At 41.6% G+C, this 19023-nt stretch overlaps 1 long non-coding RNA gene across 1 annotated transcript in view; it reads left to right on the forward strand.

Annotated features, from left to right (window-relative positions):
• Nucleotides 1-296: 296 nt before the first annotated feature.
• The window catches only part of LOC147824293 (uncharacterized), a 40480-nt gene continuing 21753 nt past the window's right edge, over nucleotides 297-19023 (forward strand). The window contains exons 1-7 of the long non-coding RNA XR_015442616.1: nucleotides 297-2277; nucleotides 2997-3061; nucleotides 3493-3555; nucleotides 3925-4002; nucleotides 6632-6691; nucleotides 7135-7188; nucleotides 7756-8830. This is a non-coding gene — a long non-coding RNA (uncharacterized LOC147824293). The remainder of the gene's footprint in view (nucleotides 2278-2996; nucleotides 3062-3492; nucleotides 3556-3924; nucleotides 4003-6631; nucleotides 6692-7134; nucleotides 7189-7755; nucleotides 8831-19023) is intronic.

Genomic DNA, 19023 nt, shown 5'->3' on the forward strand with positions numbered 1-19023 from the left:
GTTTCCAGACATCAAGGTAATTAATGATACTGTTGAAATTCTACTGAGATTGTTTTTGGTATGTGTGCAGATGAAATAACGGCCAGCTTAAGTGGGAACACTCAGCTTAACTGAGAGGGTGATTCTGCATGTGGGTGACCCACCTAAGGATTGTTGCCAGAACTGCATAAAAGGAGGATAGACGGGGAGGAATGCTGGCTGCTGATTTCCCAGGAGAAGCTTTGTTGGAACTGGAACTCAGTGGCTTTTCTTGCTGTTGCTCCCTCAGTGGGTGGGTGGGGGTGGGGTGGGGGGGTGCTGGTCTTTGCCTTTGTCTTGAGCATCACTCCCTGGTTCCAGTGCAGATCCCTCAGTGTTCTGGCACAGATTGTTCACCCTGCCGGCATAGACTTTTGAGCTTCTGCCACTTGCCCTTGGGCCTTTTGGTGCAGATTCTTGATATGAACTTGCATGAGACATTGCTGAGGGCTGTAGGCCTCTGGCTGGACTCATGTGGAATATTATGTGGAAAGATCTATTGCACTTTTCTGGGTTTGACTTTTTGGGAGAATATTGTAAGACAGTCCTATAAATTTGTATATCCTGTGGTAAATCTGTTTCCTTGGAAAGACCAACTAGAACAGTATGTTTATAGGTAAAAAATAAATTTGTAACAGTAAACATGGATTTTTCTTTATTTGCAGGTATAGACATGCAATAAGATGTGCACCAAACACTGGGATTTTTAGATTTCTGTCAAGACCTTATAGTAACCCTTTCAACTGTTGGTCAGCACACCATGTAGGTAGGTGGTTTCATGTAGGTTCTGATGTAGGCCCAAACCACAGCATAGCTTGGCAATCTTACTGGTTTTACCTTCTCAAGTATTCTTAAAGATGTATTTTCTAAAGCCTTTGCAGATTTCTATCATGAGATCACAGTTAATCTAACATCAGCCTTTAATGGCAGACATTGCTGTTATGCAAACAAGTGCTGATGTAGACCAAAACTAAAGCACAGACCACCTGATCTTCAGATCACACGAGGCAAGTGGTTATGGTTTCCCTACCACTTGCCATCACGGTTTCTTTGCCAGTATTCAGGTGAGGAATAATAACATCCTTAGGAACACTGGAAACCACGCAGTTTCTTTTCTGTATTTCAGAGAGAATGTGTAACCCTGTAAGGAGGTTGCACATATCCAAGTATTTATCACATAGTCCCAACTATAGTAATCATAGGAACTAGGCAGATATTCCACGAAGAAATGTTGTCTTATCTGACATTATTCTTGACCTTGGAGAACCACAAGAATCCAGGTAGAGTCCTGTGATCATGGATGTAATAGAAGCTATTCAACAGTTCCTGGTAGGTTGTGTCTTGATTCCTGTCAAGGGTTAAGAGTGAACTTAAAAAGTTCATTATCAGGAGATATTTCTGTATTAGAGTAAATATTTTCATGTACAGCACGTGCCAGACTGACCATTAGATCATCAAATATCTGGGTCAGTGGTGTTTGTTTCCCTGCAATTTTTATCATATGATTAAAAAAATGTAAGTATGTAGATAAGGAATGGAGTATTTCATATTCTAGAAACCATATTATTGCATTATCTTACATTTAGAGAGAATTTACCCTGGGAATTTCAAATGACTTTCATGTACTCAGGTTATTATTCTGCATTTATGCATCATGGTAGTTAACAAGTTAAATATTAGCAGTCATGAGATAATGAGGTTTGGAACAATGATGTTCATCATAAAATAATCAAGAATACAAGTAGAGTTGATGAGTCCAGGTAGAAATGAAATCTTGCAATAATGACAATAAAGAAAGTTATGTGAAGGGTCCCAGTAGAAAAGTCTTACCATACATATACTTGTCACCCATGTTTTTACATTTCCATGCAGATACGGTGGTAAGTCTCATGATGACCAACAGTGGCAATTTGTTGAACCCATGGCCATGATGATCAAGAGGGATATTGTAAGTGTGGGGTTCTTACATTTATTTTAGCATGTTTCCTGTACATATTTAGTAAAGGAATGATTCTGTTTACCACTGCTAGTAACAAGTAGCTTGTTATATAAAGTTTTGATAAACTCTGAATTTAATCCTAGGAGGTGTGGAGGCATATGCAGGGATCCATGTAAGTTATTCAACTGATCCACATCACAGTATTGACCATAATTTTTTCTACAGGTAGCCAGCCAAGAGAAAATGGTGTGAAGGACAGCATCTCTGACCTTGAAGTTCTAAAGATCTAAGTACTTCAGTTGGTTTCCCTGATGATGGAGGTGACCAAAATTTTAAAGTTGTCCTTTTTTTCTCCCCTCAGGAGAAAGATGATGCGTCCTAAACACACATCTCAAAGTGTTGTCTAAGATTCCAACAGTTATTAAATTATAGTGATTGAGCTTAAGAATGGTAATTTATGAGATGTTATGACTAACCTGGTAATTAAGAAATTGTCCCTACCAAGATGCCAACAAATAACCTTCAGTTTTCTTGGTAAAGTGGATGGGATATCTAACACAATGTTACCCTGGCTTTTTGGCAGGTATTCCATTAAGTTTTATCCTAGTGTACAGGTTTGTTGACTTGAAATCATTAGAGGCATTATTTTTTGGTATTTATATCATGAATGATGCTTTTGAACTCCTGTGGTAACCTCTGCTTAGAACACAGTTCAAAATATGATTTGTCAGTAATGCTTTTTGTAAATATGAGATTGTACTATGGACTTATTTAGAGATTGTGATAGGTTATTGTATAGGGATGCAGGTCATTGACCATATTTCCTATCCCCTAGTATTGAATATGGGAATTTTTCTAGTGTTTCTTCCAAACAAGATGATATTTCTTAGTAGGCTTTTACCTCAGTGTTCAGCTTTAGCCATGTAATTGTGATAAGAATATGATTTGTCATGTTGAACGCCATGACCAAGGGAATGTGTCAATGTCTTCTTTGAATGACATAGGTTCCAAAATCATTTTTCATGATTTGATTTTCAAGTTCCTCTGAAGACACTGTGATTATCCTACCCACGGGAGTGAGTAAAGTCCATAGAGGGTTATGAGGTAAGTGCTGAGGTATCCTAAACCAGATCTTCATCTATAGAGGAAAGGGATGAGGGTGTCCTGACTATTACTAGATTTAGTGGTCACTGCTTCTATAAGAAATAATTTTGTCCTTCACAGTTCTAGTAAATATGAGTTTATCCTTTATATGCCATAGGGAAAATTGGTGTTTTAGCAAGGACTGCTGAGGGAGTGATTATGAACTGGTTAATAGAAATTATCGTGGAACTCTATGACTGCAGTAAGCATAGGTTAATTTCCAGGGTGTGGAGATGACAAAATATGGGCTCTCTGACAATACTGTTTTTGTTTGGTGAATCCAAGTATCCTGAGGAGTTTAGCTGTCCTTTAGCAATGGACATTAAAAAGGGAGTGGGCTCATGTTCTGACACAGCACCTTCTATGCTAAACCGGCTTTGTATTTTTTTCAGATGCCCTTCAAGAGAACACAGTGATCCAGAAAAGATGGTTGTTGCAGTCACCCTAGTAACAAGGTAAATGATAAAATGGTCGTAGTCCAGTGAAGGCTGTTTGATCTTCTATAATCCTGGCAAGTTCCTAACTAGGTGCTCAGATGTTAAGGTCTTGGGTAGTGTATTGGTCTGGGATGATATAGTCACTCACGAGTGACATCTCATTTTCAGCAATTCATTTTATGACTGTGTTAGGTTTTATTAGATTCCCCCACTTCTGGTGATACATGTTTTCAAAACATATTATCACCTTAATATTACAAGGATACATCAAATGTCATTGCATCTTTTCTGGAATGTAATAGATGTAATATGCTTGTATTGCTACTGGTGGAGAAGAGATTCATGTAATTTTCACTGAGTCCATCTCTGAAATATTGTCCTTGGAAGGTTTGCATCTATCACTGAAGACAGACAACACTCTCTTACAAGGCTTTATCCATGGACGCCTTCAAGTATCTAGATAACGTAAGTGGATGCTGAAATGATGAAGTGACATAGGGAATTTGGAGTTGTATAAGTGCAAATGAGACATATACCAAATCAGAAGTCTATGACAAGAGTCCATAGATGGGTGAATACATCACAGCAAGCAAAATAAGTTTGTAAAGTAGAACACTACTGATCTCTCTATAAGTGCTAATGTGGGCATTCACCACATCACAGGAAATCAGATCTTCATATACAGGGATGAGTGATGAGGATGTCCTTGACACTTGTTACTGAGGTTTTGTTACAAGTACTAATGGATGAAATGAGAGACATGATGAAAATATCTAGTGAATGCAATACTGAATTTTGTATGAGACAGAAATGAATATTGAACCTGTACAATTTCAGGGATCCATCGCATCATGGTTGGATGTAGACATGGTGGTGTTACAACACAACAGTAAACATTGAAAAATTTACAGATGGCTCTATTACACATTTGGACATGCCAGAGAATACAATTTACATAGAATTAAGGACTCTATTAACACATAGCTGAAGGATGCCTTTCTGTTTCTGGGTGAGGGGCAGAAAGAGTCAGTGACATGGAAGAGCAAGATGAGAGCTAAATGACAGTTTTCTGTAGGTGCTTTCAAGTTAATGGAAGTGATCAATTGAATGAGTGTGTTGAAAAAACCTTGAACAAACCAAGGAAAAACAAAAGCATAAATTACAGTCCATTGGCACCCATCCAATCTTCAATATCCAGGTGGCTAGCATAAGGGTAATAGCCCAATGAGATGTTGTCACATACTGGATTCTTATGCTGGGAAGGTCACTGTGACTGTCGAGTTCTGAGCTGACCCCACATTCACACATCAGAGACCTTATTTTCAGATGTGATTTTCATTTTTGATAGTGAAACTCTGAGGTAGTCTCCTTTATTTGGCAAGTGTGAGGTTAAGGGCCTCATTCCTATCAGGGTGTAGAATCAGGTGCTACTGAATCCAGGCCGAAAGTGTGCCTTTAAACTGGCCATTGTAAAGGGGAACAAAAGAGGGTGGAGGGGGAGAGGAAAGAAGAAAGAAAGAAAAGAAAATAGAAGAAAAATGGAAAAAAAGCTTTTGTTAATAAAGGAGAAGGAGAGAGGTAGAGGGAGGGGAGGAGAATGGGAAAAAAAGAAGAAGAAAGGTACATCATGAACAGGTACAAATTCCCTGTGATGAATGCTATCATTATGTTTACCTGAAATGTACTAATAAATTTTTTGCTTCAAAAAAAAAGAAGAAGAACAACAACAACAAACTAGGCATTGTAGAGAAAAAGCAAGGATTCAGATAATTATCCTAGAGTAGTTCCCTGAGATACAGATTGTAACAGTTTGTCCGGTGTCTGCTCAGGAGTGTCCATTTTCTCTTCTCTGGCTTTCAGTGTGCATAAATGAGGGTCCTTGTAGTGGTGATGGACACCTGAGTAATCCCATGATGTGCTGATTGTGCAGATGGAGAAAAAGAAGGGCATAGGATAAAGTACAGGATGGGTTCTTTCGGGTGTGTTTTCTAGTGATGGGTCCAGACCTCACAGCCAGGAAAGGCCAGACCCTGGAACCTCACCAGGATCCAGATAGCAGCAAGTATGGCCTCCATCACAGCACAGGAAATGGATCTTCCTAGGCTTCAGTGGAGCATGTTGGGGCCCTGAGTGTAGCCGATACCATATTTTGTGTGAATAAATTCAAATATAAAAGACTAACAAATCAGAAATCTAGTCTGTGTGAGTTTTCTTTTTGTATAGAGTGGGGAAAGTACTGTTCAAGGTCCCTGTGTCCTGGGATTGCTTGCTTACTATATGCAGTGACATGCTTGAGTACCAGACTGCTGAGAAAGAAGCACAGGTAACTTGCAGGCACCCACTTGATGAGGATCAGAGCCTTGGGATGATATTCTTCCCTCAGTTTCAATCTGGTATGTGGTGGAGTGGAAGCCTCCCACACCAGTGGTGGTTGTCAATGAATTGAGCACATTGTATGCTTGCAGAACATGCTGTATCCTTTTAGCATGGCCTTGTTCCTTTTCCCTTCATGGATACAGAGTGATCAAGAAGTTGGCTGATGTACACTTACGGAAGGCCAGGGAAATACCACCATGGGTACAAGCTGATCACTAGGCCAGATGTCTGTATCCAGGTCAGAAGGAGCCTCTGGCTAACCTGGTATTAACATGTTTCATGTTAATGAAAAAGGTCTTGGGAGATGCTGCTACCCTCAGCCATGCAACACCTTCTTTACTGATGTACATTGTAGGAGGGCACTTGGGCACACTTTGCTTTTCCCCACTGATTCCCCTGTGTGCCAGTGAAAGTGAAATCTTCCCAGTGGCTGCTGGTAAGTTTCCCATTTTCATGTAGGGGAACTGACCCATAATGTAGTTTTCCTGTTGGCTAGGTGGATGGGGAGGCCAGGATTCTTGCTAACATCCACTATGAATATTGAGCCTTAGAACTTCTGCAGGTTTTCCTTCAAGTGAGAAAGAATTCTCTTACCATATTTTTTCTAGGAAACACCCCTGAGACTGAGGTGTTAAAGCAAAGGGGCCACAGTCTAACACAGTGACCTCCACAATACTCACATGGACTAAATCAGTATTCTCTGATGTCATTTTCACAGGGACAGTCTTGTCACAGTGAGCAGCACAGTATAATCAGGTGGATGCATACAGACATCTAGGTAAGTGTGGGCTTGTGCCCAGGCCACCAATGAGGTCCTGCCACTTCCACATGTGTGAGTAAGTGACAAAGGTGTGGCTTGGCTTTTGTAGCCCACTGCTTGATTTGAAGTTGCTCAAGTAAGGAAGGATGGAATCCACAGCAATGCCACTCTCTGGGAGGGGACACTTGGCACAGCTTATGTGAAATGGATGGTAAAAGAGTGAGCACTGAAGAAGACATGGTGTCTAGGTTTGGGTGCTAGCTGTGTCCCAGCCTGGGGAGCTGTAGCACAGGAGAGTCTGCAGGGGTCCACTTAGGAGAGGTTTGACTGTGGGGACAGGATTGTTTTCATGCAGTTATCCCAGCAGCCAGGTACATTTCCAGTGTGAGTCAGTGGTTTTGGTGGGAATTGAAATGCTCATTGACTCAACACTGACTTTGTCTTCTCCATGTTTTCTGCAGGTTCCTTCAAGGGAAGATGAGCAGACTATGGCTGGAACTGCATGCAGGTGTCAGGTGAGAATCAGCGTGCCGGTACCTCATTGGGAACCAAGTGATGGTCTGTATTCAGATGGATGTGAAGAGGGTGTGCATGAGGTATTCACATGTTTCCTAGACATGTGCCCTCTAAGGTCTTGACTACTGAGTGGTTCAGAGTTTGTGCCACACTCAGCATCGTAGCCTGTTTTTCTGTGACAGATTGGCTATCGATGGTAAACCTCTGATTCTGCCCTCTTCATCAACAAGTGTGGTGCTCTGTGCCTTCTTGCTGTCACGAGGAAGCATCAGATGCTATTGGTTCCCTTCCAGGAGAGATGATGTGTATTTCATACTTGTCCCACTAGGGGAGTAAGCAGGGCATGAGGTCACTGTGACAGAATGGGTCCCTGAGATGGGGATTGGAGTGAATTGGGAGGTATCTCCTCAAAGGCATCCATTACCATGGCATGTCTAGTTTGTTGACAAGAAGGAGGGAGGAGCATGGTGGTGGTGATGGAACCTGAATGATAGGATGACATGGGAATTGTACAGGTAGACACGGAGGAGACCACAAAGGTAGAATCTCTTGTGCTTCTTTTCCAGTGAGGGAGTCCCAGCTCATGGTGAGCCCTGAACATCACCAGGATCTGTATAAGGACAGTCATGGACCTTCACTGCAACATAGGCAGGGAATATCCATGGCCTTCACTAAGTGATATTGGGGTCCCTGATGTGGAGTCGTGGGGTAGTGGTGTTGCTGTGACTTTGCTTTAGGTTCTGGAGCCCAGGAGAGCAATGAAGGAAGAACTGAGACAATCCACTGACCCTGAATTTTTCCTTCGTGTATAGTGAAGTAAAATGAATGTTGATCTTCTCTACATCCTTGGAGTGCTTATTCTTTGGTCCAGTGGTGTTGTGATGGACCACCCTGCCCAGGAGAAAGCACAGAATTCTTTGCAGGTCAGTAGTTGATGATAATGAGTCTCAGGATGAGAGTTTTGCACTCGAATTGCTTTTGGTATCAGAGGGAAGAGAAAGCCTTTGTGCCAGTGGTGATGCCAGAGCACAGCGCAGTGTTCTTGCAGAGCAAAGGATAAGGTTTTAGCATGGTGCAGTTTGCCTTCCTTTCAGATATGTGCAGTGATGAAAAAATGTTTGTTGTGGTGAGGTTGCTGATGATAGATGAGACCTCTGTGCATGTAGCCTGGCTACAGGGCATGATATTCCTTAGAAAGGTAAAAAATGAGCCTCTACGTAACCTGGCCATGTGATGTTTTTTCACCATGAATGCTGCTGAGGGCCAGAGTCATGATCAGATCTTGTGAGATCTTCAGCCATGGAATATCTTAGTTTTTTCTGATGAACTTTGGAGAAGAGACTTTTCTTTTCCCTGCTGTTTGACATGTATGTCAGTGGAGGTAAAACAATAGAGACTTCTCAATGGCTATGAGGCTGCATCCCATTGTCATGTAGAATGGCTGGACCATTCTTCATGGCCAAATGTGCTTTTCATGCTCACAGTCAGAGAGAGGAAGGTAGAAATTATTGATAGTATCCAAATATTCATCACTATAGTTATTGACCCTCAGAACTTCTTCATATTTTCATTTAAGGGAGAAAGAATTCTCTCAGCAGGCTTTATCCTTGGAGTTCTAGAAAGACCCATGTCTTTAAGGAAGTAAGTAGATTTTTTTAAGTTCTTTTATTGGTATATTTTAGGTATACAATTCATTTACATTTATCATTGGGTGTTTGTACGTGTACATGATGTATCTTGGTTCTTATTTTTTCCCCATTACCTGTGCACCCTTCACACCCTCCACCCTTCCATATTTACATAGATTTCATTTCTTTTTTTTTTTTCTTTTCTCATAGGTTTTCCTTTCCCTCTTTTCCTTTCCCCTTCCCCTCCTTTCACTCCTTCGTCTTTGGACCTTTTTTCCTATTTCAAATTATCAATTATTCATTTTAATCATTTTAACCCTTGTTTACACTCTCAGTTTCTCACACTAGTGAAACTATTTGGTATTCACACATGTGTGTCCTATTTATTTCACATAAGAGTATGGCCTTGATATGCATCAATTTAGCTATCAATAACTCTAGTTTTTCATTCTTTATGGCTGAGTAGTACTCCATTTTATAAATAAACCACATTTTCTTTATCCAGGTTCCAGTTGATGGGCACTTGGGCTGCTTCCAAGCTTTAGCTATTACAAACTGTGCCACAATAAACATGGGTGCACATATATCACTGTGGTATGATTCTTTGAATTCTTTTGGGAAGATACCCAGCAGGGGAATAGCTGGGTCAAATGGGACCTCTAGTCTTAGTTCTTTGAGGTATCTCCATACTGACTTACACAGCGGTTGCACCAGTCTGCACTCCCACCAACAATGGAGAAGGGTTCCTTTCTCCCCACACCCCTGCCAGCATTTGTTATTGGTTGATTTCTTGATAGCAGCCATTCTTTCTGGGGTGAAGTGGAATCTCAGTGTTGTTTTCATCTGCACCTCTCAAATGATGAGTGATGTTGGCCAGTTTTTCATATATTTGTTTGCTGCTTTTACTTCCTCATCTGAGAAATGTCCGTTCATTTCAGATGCCCATTTTTGAACTGGGTCTTTCAAATTGGGGGGTCTGATTTTTTTCAATTCTTTATATAATTCTAGATAGTAGTCCTTTGTCTAAGGTACAGCTGCTAAAATTTTTTTCCCCATATTGTAGGTTGTCTGTTAGCTCTGTTGGTGGTTTCTTTTGCAGTGCAGAAGCTTTTTAATAAGATGAGATCCCAGTTGTTGATTCTTTCTGCTAGTTCCCGTGCTACTGAGGTTTTGTTCATGAAGTCTTTTCCTATGCCAATGTCTTCAAGAGTTCTACCTAACTCATCTTCCAGCAAGTTTAGTGTTTCTGTCTTAATATTTATATCTTTAATCCAGTTCAATCTTATTTTAGTGCATGGTGATAGGTGTGGGCCTAGTTTCAATCTTTGGCAGGTTGAAATCCAGTTTTTCCAACACCATTTATTGAACAGGCTATCTTTCCTCCAAAGATGGTGATTGGCTCCTTTGTCAAAGATGAGGTACCTGAGCATGTCTGGAGTTGTTTCTGCATCTTCTAATCTATTCCACTGATCCTCAGGTCTGTTCCTTTGCCAGTACCATGCTGATTTTTTCACAGTAGCTTTGTAGTATAGTTTCAAGTTGGGGATTGTGATACCCCCAGCCATGTCTCTGTTGCTTAGAATTGCTTTAGCTATTCTAGGGCTCTTCTGGTTCCAAATGAATTTTTGGATTGTTTTCTCTAGTTCTGTGAAGTATATTGTTGGAATTTCGATTGGCATTGCATTGAATCTATATAGCAGTTTTGGAAGTATGGCCATTTTCACTATATTTGTTCTTCCTACCCAGGAGCAAGGGATATCTTTCCATTTTCTTGTATCCTCTTCAATTTCTTTTATCAGAGTGCTGTAATTTTCAGTGTAGAGGTCTTTTGCTTCATTTGTTAGATTGACTCCTAGATATTTCATTATTTTGGATGCTATTGTGAAAGGAATTGTTTCCCTAATTTCTCTCTCAGTGAGTCTGTTATTTGTGTACACGAAGGCTATTGTTTTTTGAGTGTTGACTTTGTATCCAGCTACTCTACGGAATCTGTCAATTAACTCTCAATGTCTTTTGGCTGAGTTTTTTGGGTCTTCTTTTATTTATTTATTTATTAAATTTTTTTATTGGTACATTGTAGGTATACAACACAATTACATTCCTCATTGGGAATTGTACCTTTACATAATCCATCTTGGTTCTTATGTTTCCCCATTCCTAGCCCTCCCTTCACACCCTCCACCCTTCCCTATTTACAAAGACTTTATTTCCATTTTTTTCCATTTCTCATCATTTTCCCTTTCCTTTCTTTCCATGCTCCTGCCCCTCCCACTACCCTTACCACTTTGGAGCTTTTCTTCCTATTTTGCATTATCAATTATTCTTTCTAATCGTTGGTGCATTTTAGGTATACAGTATAATGACATTCATCATTGGAAATTTGCAACTTTACATAGTCTCTCTTGGTTCTTATTTTTCACCCTTGCCCAGCCCTCCCTTCAACCCCTCCATTCCTCCCTATTTAGGAAGATTTTGTTCCTATTTTTCCATGTTCTCATATTAATCCCATTCTTTTCTGTCCTTTCCCCAATCCCTCCCACTTCCTTCGCCTTTGCCCATTTTCTTCGTATTTCACATTGCCTATTATACATTTAGTCCTTATTTACACTTTCAGTTTCTCACACCAGAGAAACTATTCGGTATTTATTCATGTGTGTCCTATTTATTTCACTTAGGATTATCGCCTCAATGTGCATCCACTTAGCTATAAATGTCTCTAATTTCTCATTTTTTATGGCTGAGTAGTACTCCATTTTATTAAAAAACCACATTTTCTTGATCCAGTCTCCAGTTGATGGGCATTTGGGCTGTTTCCAAGTTTTAGCTATTACAAATTGTGCTGCTATGAACATGGGTGCACATATTATCACTGTGGTATGATTCTTTTAATTCTTTGGGGAAGATCCCCAGCAGTGGAATAGTGGGGTCAAATGGGACTTTCAGTCCTAGTTCTTTGAGGTATCTCCATACTGATTTCCACAGTGGTTGCACCAGTCTACACTCCCACCAGCAGTGGAACAGGGTTCCTCTTTCCCCACAGCCCCACCAGCATTTGTTATAGGTTGATTTCATGATAGCAGCCATTCTTTCTGGAGTGAAGTGGAATGTCAGCATTGTTTTCATTTGCATCTCTCAAATGACCAGTGATGTTGAACATTTTTTCATGTATTTATTTGCTATTTCTACTTCTTTGTCTGAGAAATGTCTGTCCATTTCAGATGCCCATTTTTGGATTGGGTCTTTAAATTTGGAAGGTCTGATCTTTTTAAGTTCTTTATAGATTCGAGATAGTAGACCTTTGTCTGAGGAAGAGCAGGTGAAGATTTTTTCCCACATTGTGGGTTGTCTCTTCACACTGCTGGTGGTTTCTCTTGCTGTGCAGAAGCTTTTTAATAAGAAGAGATCCCACTTGTTGATTGTTTGTACTAGTTCACAGGCAACTGAGGTTTTGTTCATAAAATCTTTTCCTACACCAATGTCTTCAAGGGTTCTACCTAACCTCTGTTCCAACTGGTTCAGAGTTTCTATTTTAATATTTAGATGTTTAATAAATTTTGATTTAAGTTTAGTGCATGGCAAAAGATATAGGTCTAGTTTTAATCTTTGGCAAATTGAAGCCCAATTTTTCCAGCACCGTTTATTAAAGAGGCTATCTTTCCTCCAGTGAGATTGTTTGGCTCCTTTATCAAAGATGAGATGGCTGAGGGTGTCCGGCATTGTTTCTGCATCTTCTAATCTGTTCCACTGGTCCTCAGGTCTGTTTCTTTGCCTGTACCATGCTGTTTTCATCACAGTAGCTTTGTAGTGTAGTTGCAGGTTGGGGATTGTGATACCCCCTGCCATGCCTCTGTTACCTAGGATTGCTTTTGCTATTCTGGGTCTTTTCTTGTTCCAAATGAAGTTTTGGATTGTTTTCTCAAGGTCCTTGAAGTATGCTGGTGTGATCTCAATTGGAATTGCATTAAATCTATATAGCAGTTTTGGAAGTATGGCCATTTTCACTATATTAACCCTTCCTACCCAGGAGCAGGGGATGTCTGTCTATTTTCTGATAGCATCTTCAATCTCTTTTTTCAGAGTGCCATAGTTTTCACACAAGAGGTCTTTGATTTCTTTCGTTAGGTTGATTCCTAGGTATTTCAGTTTTTTGGATGCTATTGTGAAAGGAATTATTTGGCCTATTTCTCTCTCAGTGAGTCTGTCATTCATGCAGAGGAAAGCTATTGATTTTTGTGTGTTGACCTTGTAACCAGCTACTTGACTGAATTTGGTTATTAAGTCTAGAAGACTTTTGGTGGAGTTCTTGGGGTCTTCTATATAGAGTATCATGTCAACTGCAAATAATGACACTTTGACTTCTTCACTTCCTATCTTTATTCCTTTTATTTCTTTCTCTCGTCTAATTTCCGTGGCTAATGTTTCCAGAACTATATTGAGCAAGAGTGGTTATAGTGGACATCCTTTTCTTGTTCCTGATTTTAGTGTGAAGGGTTTCAGTTTTTGACCGTTTAGTATGATATTGGCTGTTGGTTTTTCATAGATGGTTTCTTTCAGTTTGAGGTAGAGATCATCTATTCCAATGTTTTGTAGGGTTTTTATCATAAATGCATGTTGGATTTTGTCAAATGCTTTTTCTGCATCTATGGAGATAATCATATGGTTTTTGTCCTTGTCTCTATTGATATAGTGTATTACATTGATTGATTTGTGTATATTGAACCATCCCTGCATCCCTGGGATAAATCCCACTTGTTCAGGGTGTATGATCTTCTTGGTGATCTTCTGCATTCTGTTTGCCAGTATCTTTTTAAGGATTTTTGCATCTATGTTCATTAGTGAGATTGGCCTATAGTTCTCCTTTTCAGTTGGGTCTTTCTCTGCTTTGGGGATCAAGGTGATGCTTGCTTCTAAGGATGAATTGGGGAGTATTGCTTCCCTTTCAATTTCATTGAAGAATGTAAACAGTACTGGCAGTAGTTCCTCTCTATATGTCTTGTAAAATTCAGCAGTGAAGCCATCAGGGCCTGGGCTTTTCTTAGTTGATAAGTTTTTAAAGACATTTTCAATTTCATTGGTTGATATTGGGTTGTTCAGAATTTTTAGGTCTTCTTCGTTCAACTTTGGTAATTCATATGTATCTAGGAATCTGTCCATTTCGTCTGTGTTGTCCATCTTATTGGCATATAGGTTCTGGAAGTAGGTATTGATGATCATCTGGATTTCTGCTGGGTCTGTTGTCATTTCACACTTTTCATTCCTAATTGCATGGATTTGGGCCTTTTCTTTCCTTTTTCTGACAAGGTTGGCTAAGGGTTTGTCAATTTTGTTGATTCTTTTGAAGAACCAACTCTTGGCTTCAATGATTTTTTGTATCATTCTCTTAGTCTCCTTTGCATTGATTTCTCCTCTGCTCTTTAAAATTTCCTCCCTTTTATGAGCTCTGGGGTTGTCCTGTTCTTCTTTTTCTAGAAGCTGAAGGTTCAGCATCAGGTTGTTATATTGGGCTTGTTCTGTTTTCCTAATATGTGTATTCACTGCTATGGATGTCCCTCATGAGACTGCTTTCATTGTGTCCCATAGATTCCAATATGTCCTATTGTCATTGTCATTTAATTGAAGGAACTGTCTGATTTCTTCTTTAATTTCCTCTGTGACCCACTGGTTATTCAGAAGTGTGTTATTCAATTTCCACATGGATATGAATTTTTTGAGTTTCTTTTGCTATGGATCTCCAATTTCACTGCACAATGGTCTGATAATATACAGGGGATAACTTCAACTCCTTTGCACTTACTTAACCATGTTCTATGTGTGAGTATGTGGTCTATTTTTGTGAATGAACCATGTGCAGCTGAGAAGAATGTTTATTCTGATTTTGTGGGGTGGAAGACTCTGTAAGCATCTGTTAAGTTCATTTGTTCAAGAGTTCGATTAAGTTCTAGTATTTCATTGCTTTTTTTTGTCTAGTTGATCTATTTGTGACAGAGGGGTGTTGAGCTCCCTCCACTTTGGGAGTGGCATGGTGTCATGCTGGAATCCCCTCCCGTGGCAGGAGATGTGATAAGGTGGATGGAACACATTCTTTTTCCTTCCTGTGAGCAGTTCTGAGCCATTTCAGAAGCATCCCATTTCTGAGAGTGACCGTATGGTGGCCAGGAAGCCACCTCCACTTTGGTAGTGAAGTGGGGCCATGCCATAATCCTCCACGGTGTCAGGAGATGTTGTAAAGTAGATGAAATGCATTCTGCTTTTTATCATGAGCTGTTCTGAGCCATTCTGGAAGCATCCCTTTAGCTGGCATTGGACATACTGTGGACAGCAAGCTGCCTTGAATACTGGAGCATGGTATTGCCAGACCAGAATACTCTGCGGTACCAGGAGGTGTGGTATATCAGGTCAAAAGATTTCTCTTTTTTCCTGTGAGTGTTTCTGAGCCTTTACAGAAGCATCCCGTAAACTGTGATCATCAGTAGGGTGGCCCAGAGTCTGCCTCCACTCTTGGAGCAGCATGGTGCCATGTCAGAATCCTCCCCCGTTGCAAGAAATTTGGTAACATAGATGGAACACATTCTGAATTTTCCTGTGAGTGGTTCTGAGCCATTTTGGAAGCAACCTATTAGATGGGAGTGGCAGATGTTGGCCAGGAAGATGCCTCCACGGCAGTAGCGCAATTTGGCCATCCCAAAATATTCCCCCGTGGCAGGAGATGTTGTAAGGTGGGTGGAATGCATTCTCTTTTTTCCTGTGAGCTGTTCTGAGCCACTTCAGAAGCATCCTGTTAGCTGTGATCATCGGTACTGTGGCCAGGTGTCTGCCTTCAATTGGGGAGCGGCATGGAGCCATGCCAGAATCCTCCCCCATTACCGGAAATTTGGTAAGGTAGATTGAACACATTCTTTTTTTTCCTGTGAGCAGTTCTGAGCCATTTCAGAAGCAACCCATTAGCTGGGAGTGGTAGTATGTTGGCCAGGAAGATGCCTCCACATGGAGAGTCTCATTGTGCCATCCCAAAATATTCCCCCATGGCAGGAGATGTGGAAACGTGGAAGGAACACATTCTCTTTTTTCCTGTGATTGGTTCTGATCCATTTCAGAAGCATCCCATTAAATGGGAGTGTCCGTAATGTGGCCCAGAAACAGCCTCCACTAAGGTAGCAGCATGGTACCATGCCACAATATTCCCCCTGGCCAGGAGATGTGGGAAGATACATAAAATGCAATCTCTTTTTTAGTTTCAGAGGTTCTGAATCAATTCAGACACTTCCTGTTAGCTGAGACCGGGCTTATGTCAAACCGAAAGGCACTTCCTTTACAGGAGCAGTGTAGTGCCAGGCCAGGAACATCCCCTGTGGCAGGAGATGTGGTATCACAGATCAAATGCAATCTCTTTTTTCCTGTGAGAGATCCTGAACCATTTCAAAGCATCCTGCTAGCTTGGAGTGGCTGTACAGTGCCAGCAAGCAGCCTCCACATCGAGAGTGGCATTATGACATACCAAAATATTCCCCTTTGGTGAGAGATGCAGTAAGGTGGGTGGAACCCATTCTCTTTTTGCCTGTGAGGGATTCTGAGCCATTTTGGTGGCATCCCATTAGCTGGGAGTGACTGTACGGTGTCCTCAGAAGTGACTCTTCTTTGGGAGCAGTGTGTTCCCAGGCCAGAATCCTCCACCCTGGCAGCACATGTGGTGAAGTGGATGGAACGCAGTTCTCTTTTCCTGTGAGCAGTTCTGAGACATTTCATAAGCATCCCATTAGCTGGGAGCGGCCATACAGTGGCCCGGTAACTATGGTCCCCATGACAAGGTATAACTAGGGATCATGCAACATCTTAGAAAAAAGCCTAGAGACCCAAGAGCTGACAGAGGAAAAGAGGCAGTTGTAGACATCCAGAAGAAATTGACAGCGCCTTCTTACTACTTATCTTGGCCGCCTGGTTCCAGTGCTCCATCACCCTGGCCCTGTCTCCAGCCCTTGTGCTGGAACCCCCAAACAGGAGGTGATCATGCAGTTGGCCACATGTACGTAAGAGAGCTTGAAGGGCCAGGGATGTACCTCAGTGGCACCATGCCTGCCTCACCAGCACAAGGTCCTGAGTTCAATCCCCGGTACCAAAAGTAAGAAAAAACAAAAATGCCAAAACAACAACAACTCATAGTAGAGCTTATATATATGACGAGTTTTAGATTTATATACAATTAAGATGGCCACCCAGTTCTTCCATTTCCTGTTATTAATGTCATCCATTAGTCTAGTACATCCTGTAAAAGGAGTGAGCAAATATTGATGTATAATTACTAAGATCCACCTTCACCACTAGCTCTCCACAACAATCTGCAGTCGCGTCCGGGCTGCCCCATTGCATTTCATGGTTGCATCCCTCAGACGCCCCTTGACTGATGTTTTCACAATTTTTCCTTTTTTCATTTTGTATAAGCTGACAGTCTGGAGGATGACTGAGCTGATATCTTATAGAATGTCCCTCAATTTAAGTTTTCCTGATGTTTTCTTCCTGATTAGATGAGGGTTACATGTTTGGGTGTGCGGCTTTCTGAAGATGTTCCATGTTCCTGACTGCACCCTCATCCTGGGTTCTCCAGTGCACCTTTGGCTGAACTCTCACAGCTGCATGCACTGCCCTCTCAGGGACACCCAGCCTGGCCTGCCAGGCCTTCTTTGGAAATTTGGGCGGAAGCCTTCCTGACTCAACTCTTGTGTTCTGCATACCTGTGAAAACAGCACCCTGTAGATGACACAAAGTTCTACCACTGGCTCCAAGCAGTCCTTAGGCCTTTGTGCATCATGGCTGCAGAAGCATCCATGGGCCTGGATGGCTGAGCACCGTGAACTGAATGAATCCCAGGGAACCCGCCGAGGTGGCCCTTCTCAAGCAGGGTGCCCTGGGGCTCTCCTCTCAAAACAAAGTCTTTCCCTTTTGCAACTGTGAGCCTTGGAAAGCTTGGGCCTTGTGGGTTCCTTATATGTCTTCAGGGCATCTTTTCCATTGTCCTATTGTAAAGTACTTGGATTCTTTTTAATGCTAATCTTTGACCCACCAGGCTGTCCATTGCTCCATCTTTACAGGCCTTTCTTGGGGGTGGGGGCTGAAAAGTTTTTAAATGGGCTTTTGCTCCTCATTTTCCGCACAAACCTGGCTCAAAGTAGCAAGCAGCATCCATGCTACGGCCTGATATTTAGGCTACCTTGATATTTTCTCCATCAGATGAATGATCCTTCCACCCTTCGTATCAGTCTCACACAAAACTCAGGACATGAACACAATACAGTCGAATTTTCTGCTGGAGCACAACACACATGGCCTGGATCCAACTGCCACTGGCATCCTTCTTCTCAACGGAAACCTCCTAAGTCTGGCCGTTCTCGTCTGCAACCTCTCTGCACTCTGGTCTTCTGAGCTCGGACCAGAATCTTCTGTCAAGCTTAGATGATAGCATTCTAGGGCTGCTTCCCCAGCTGGCACCTCCAAACCTTTCCAAACTGCTGTGGACCACTTCCACAGGCCTCTGAACCACCTGGTGAGGTACAGTCGCTGCAGTGACCAGACTTCTTGTACCAACATCTGTATCACCCACTTTCTTGTCCCTGAACACAATACTCAGCACTACACATTAAGGGAAGAGAGGTTTGTTTCAGCTCACATTTCAGTTCCTAGTTAGCTAGTTCCAGGATGGCAGGATGGCATGTCAGAGGTGCACATTGATAGAAATGCTGCTTGCCTGGTGGAGGCCAGGAGGCACATGGTAAAGTGTGGGCCAGGGAGCAAGATACACCCTCCCAGGTCACACCCGCACTGGCCTACCTCTTCCAACCAGGCCCACATCCTGACACCAAGCCTGGCGTAGCACCCCCATCAACCAGTCACCCTCTGGAAGCCCTCTCCTCTGGGTACAAGGGGCTTGAGGGTGACATCCAGATAGAACCCATAACTTGTAGTTTCCATAAAAGAATGCCATTTCTGATAAGTGATCTAGAAGTGTTATAAGAAATCAATGAAATATTTAGAGCACAAAACCTTACAATTTATTGAAGACAATTTTCTTTTCAGTAATGCATGTTATGATGAACAGAATGGGAGTTAGTACTGATGATGAGTCTTTATTTTAATGTTTTGCTCCAATACCCTGTTTTGTTTGCAGTAGTAGTTTGGTCCTTCAAGTATTTATAACTGTGGAATGAGTGCACAGAT

This window comes from Heterocephalus glaber, unplaced genomic scaffold (genome assembly GCF_053883595.1).
Source record: "Heterocephalus glaber isolate CG9 unplaced genomic scaffold, H.glaber_assembly_v1.0 deba00001550, whole genome shotgun sequence".
Taxonomy (NCBI): domain Eukaryota; kingdom Metazoa; phylum Chordata; class Mammalia; order Rodentia; family Bathyergidae; genus Heterocephalus; species Heterocephalus glaber.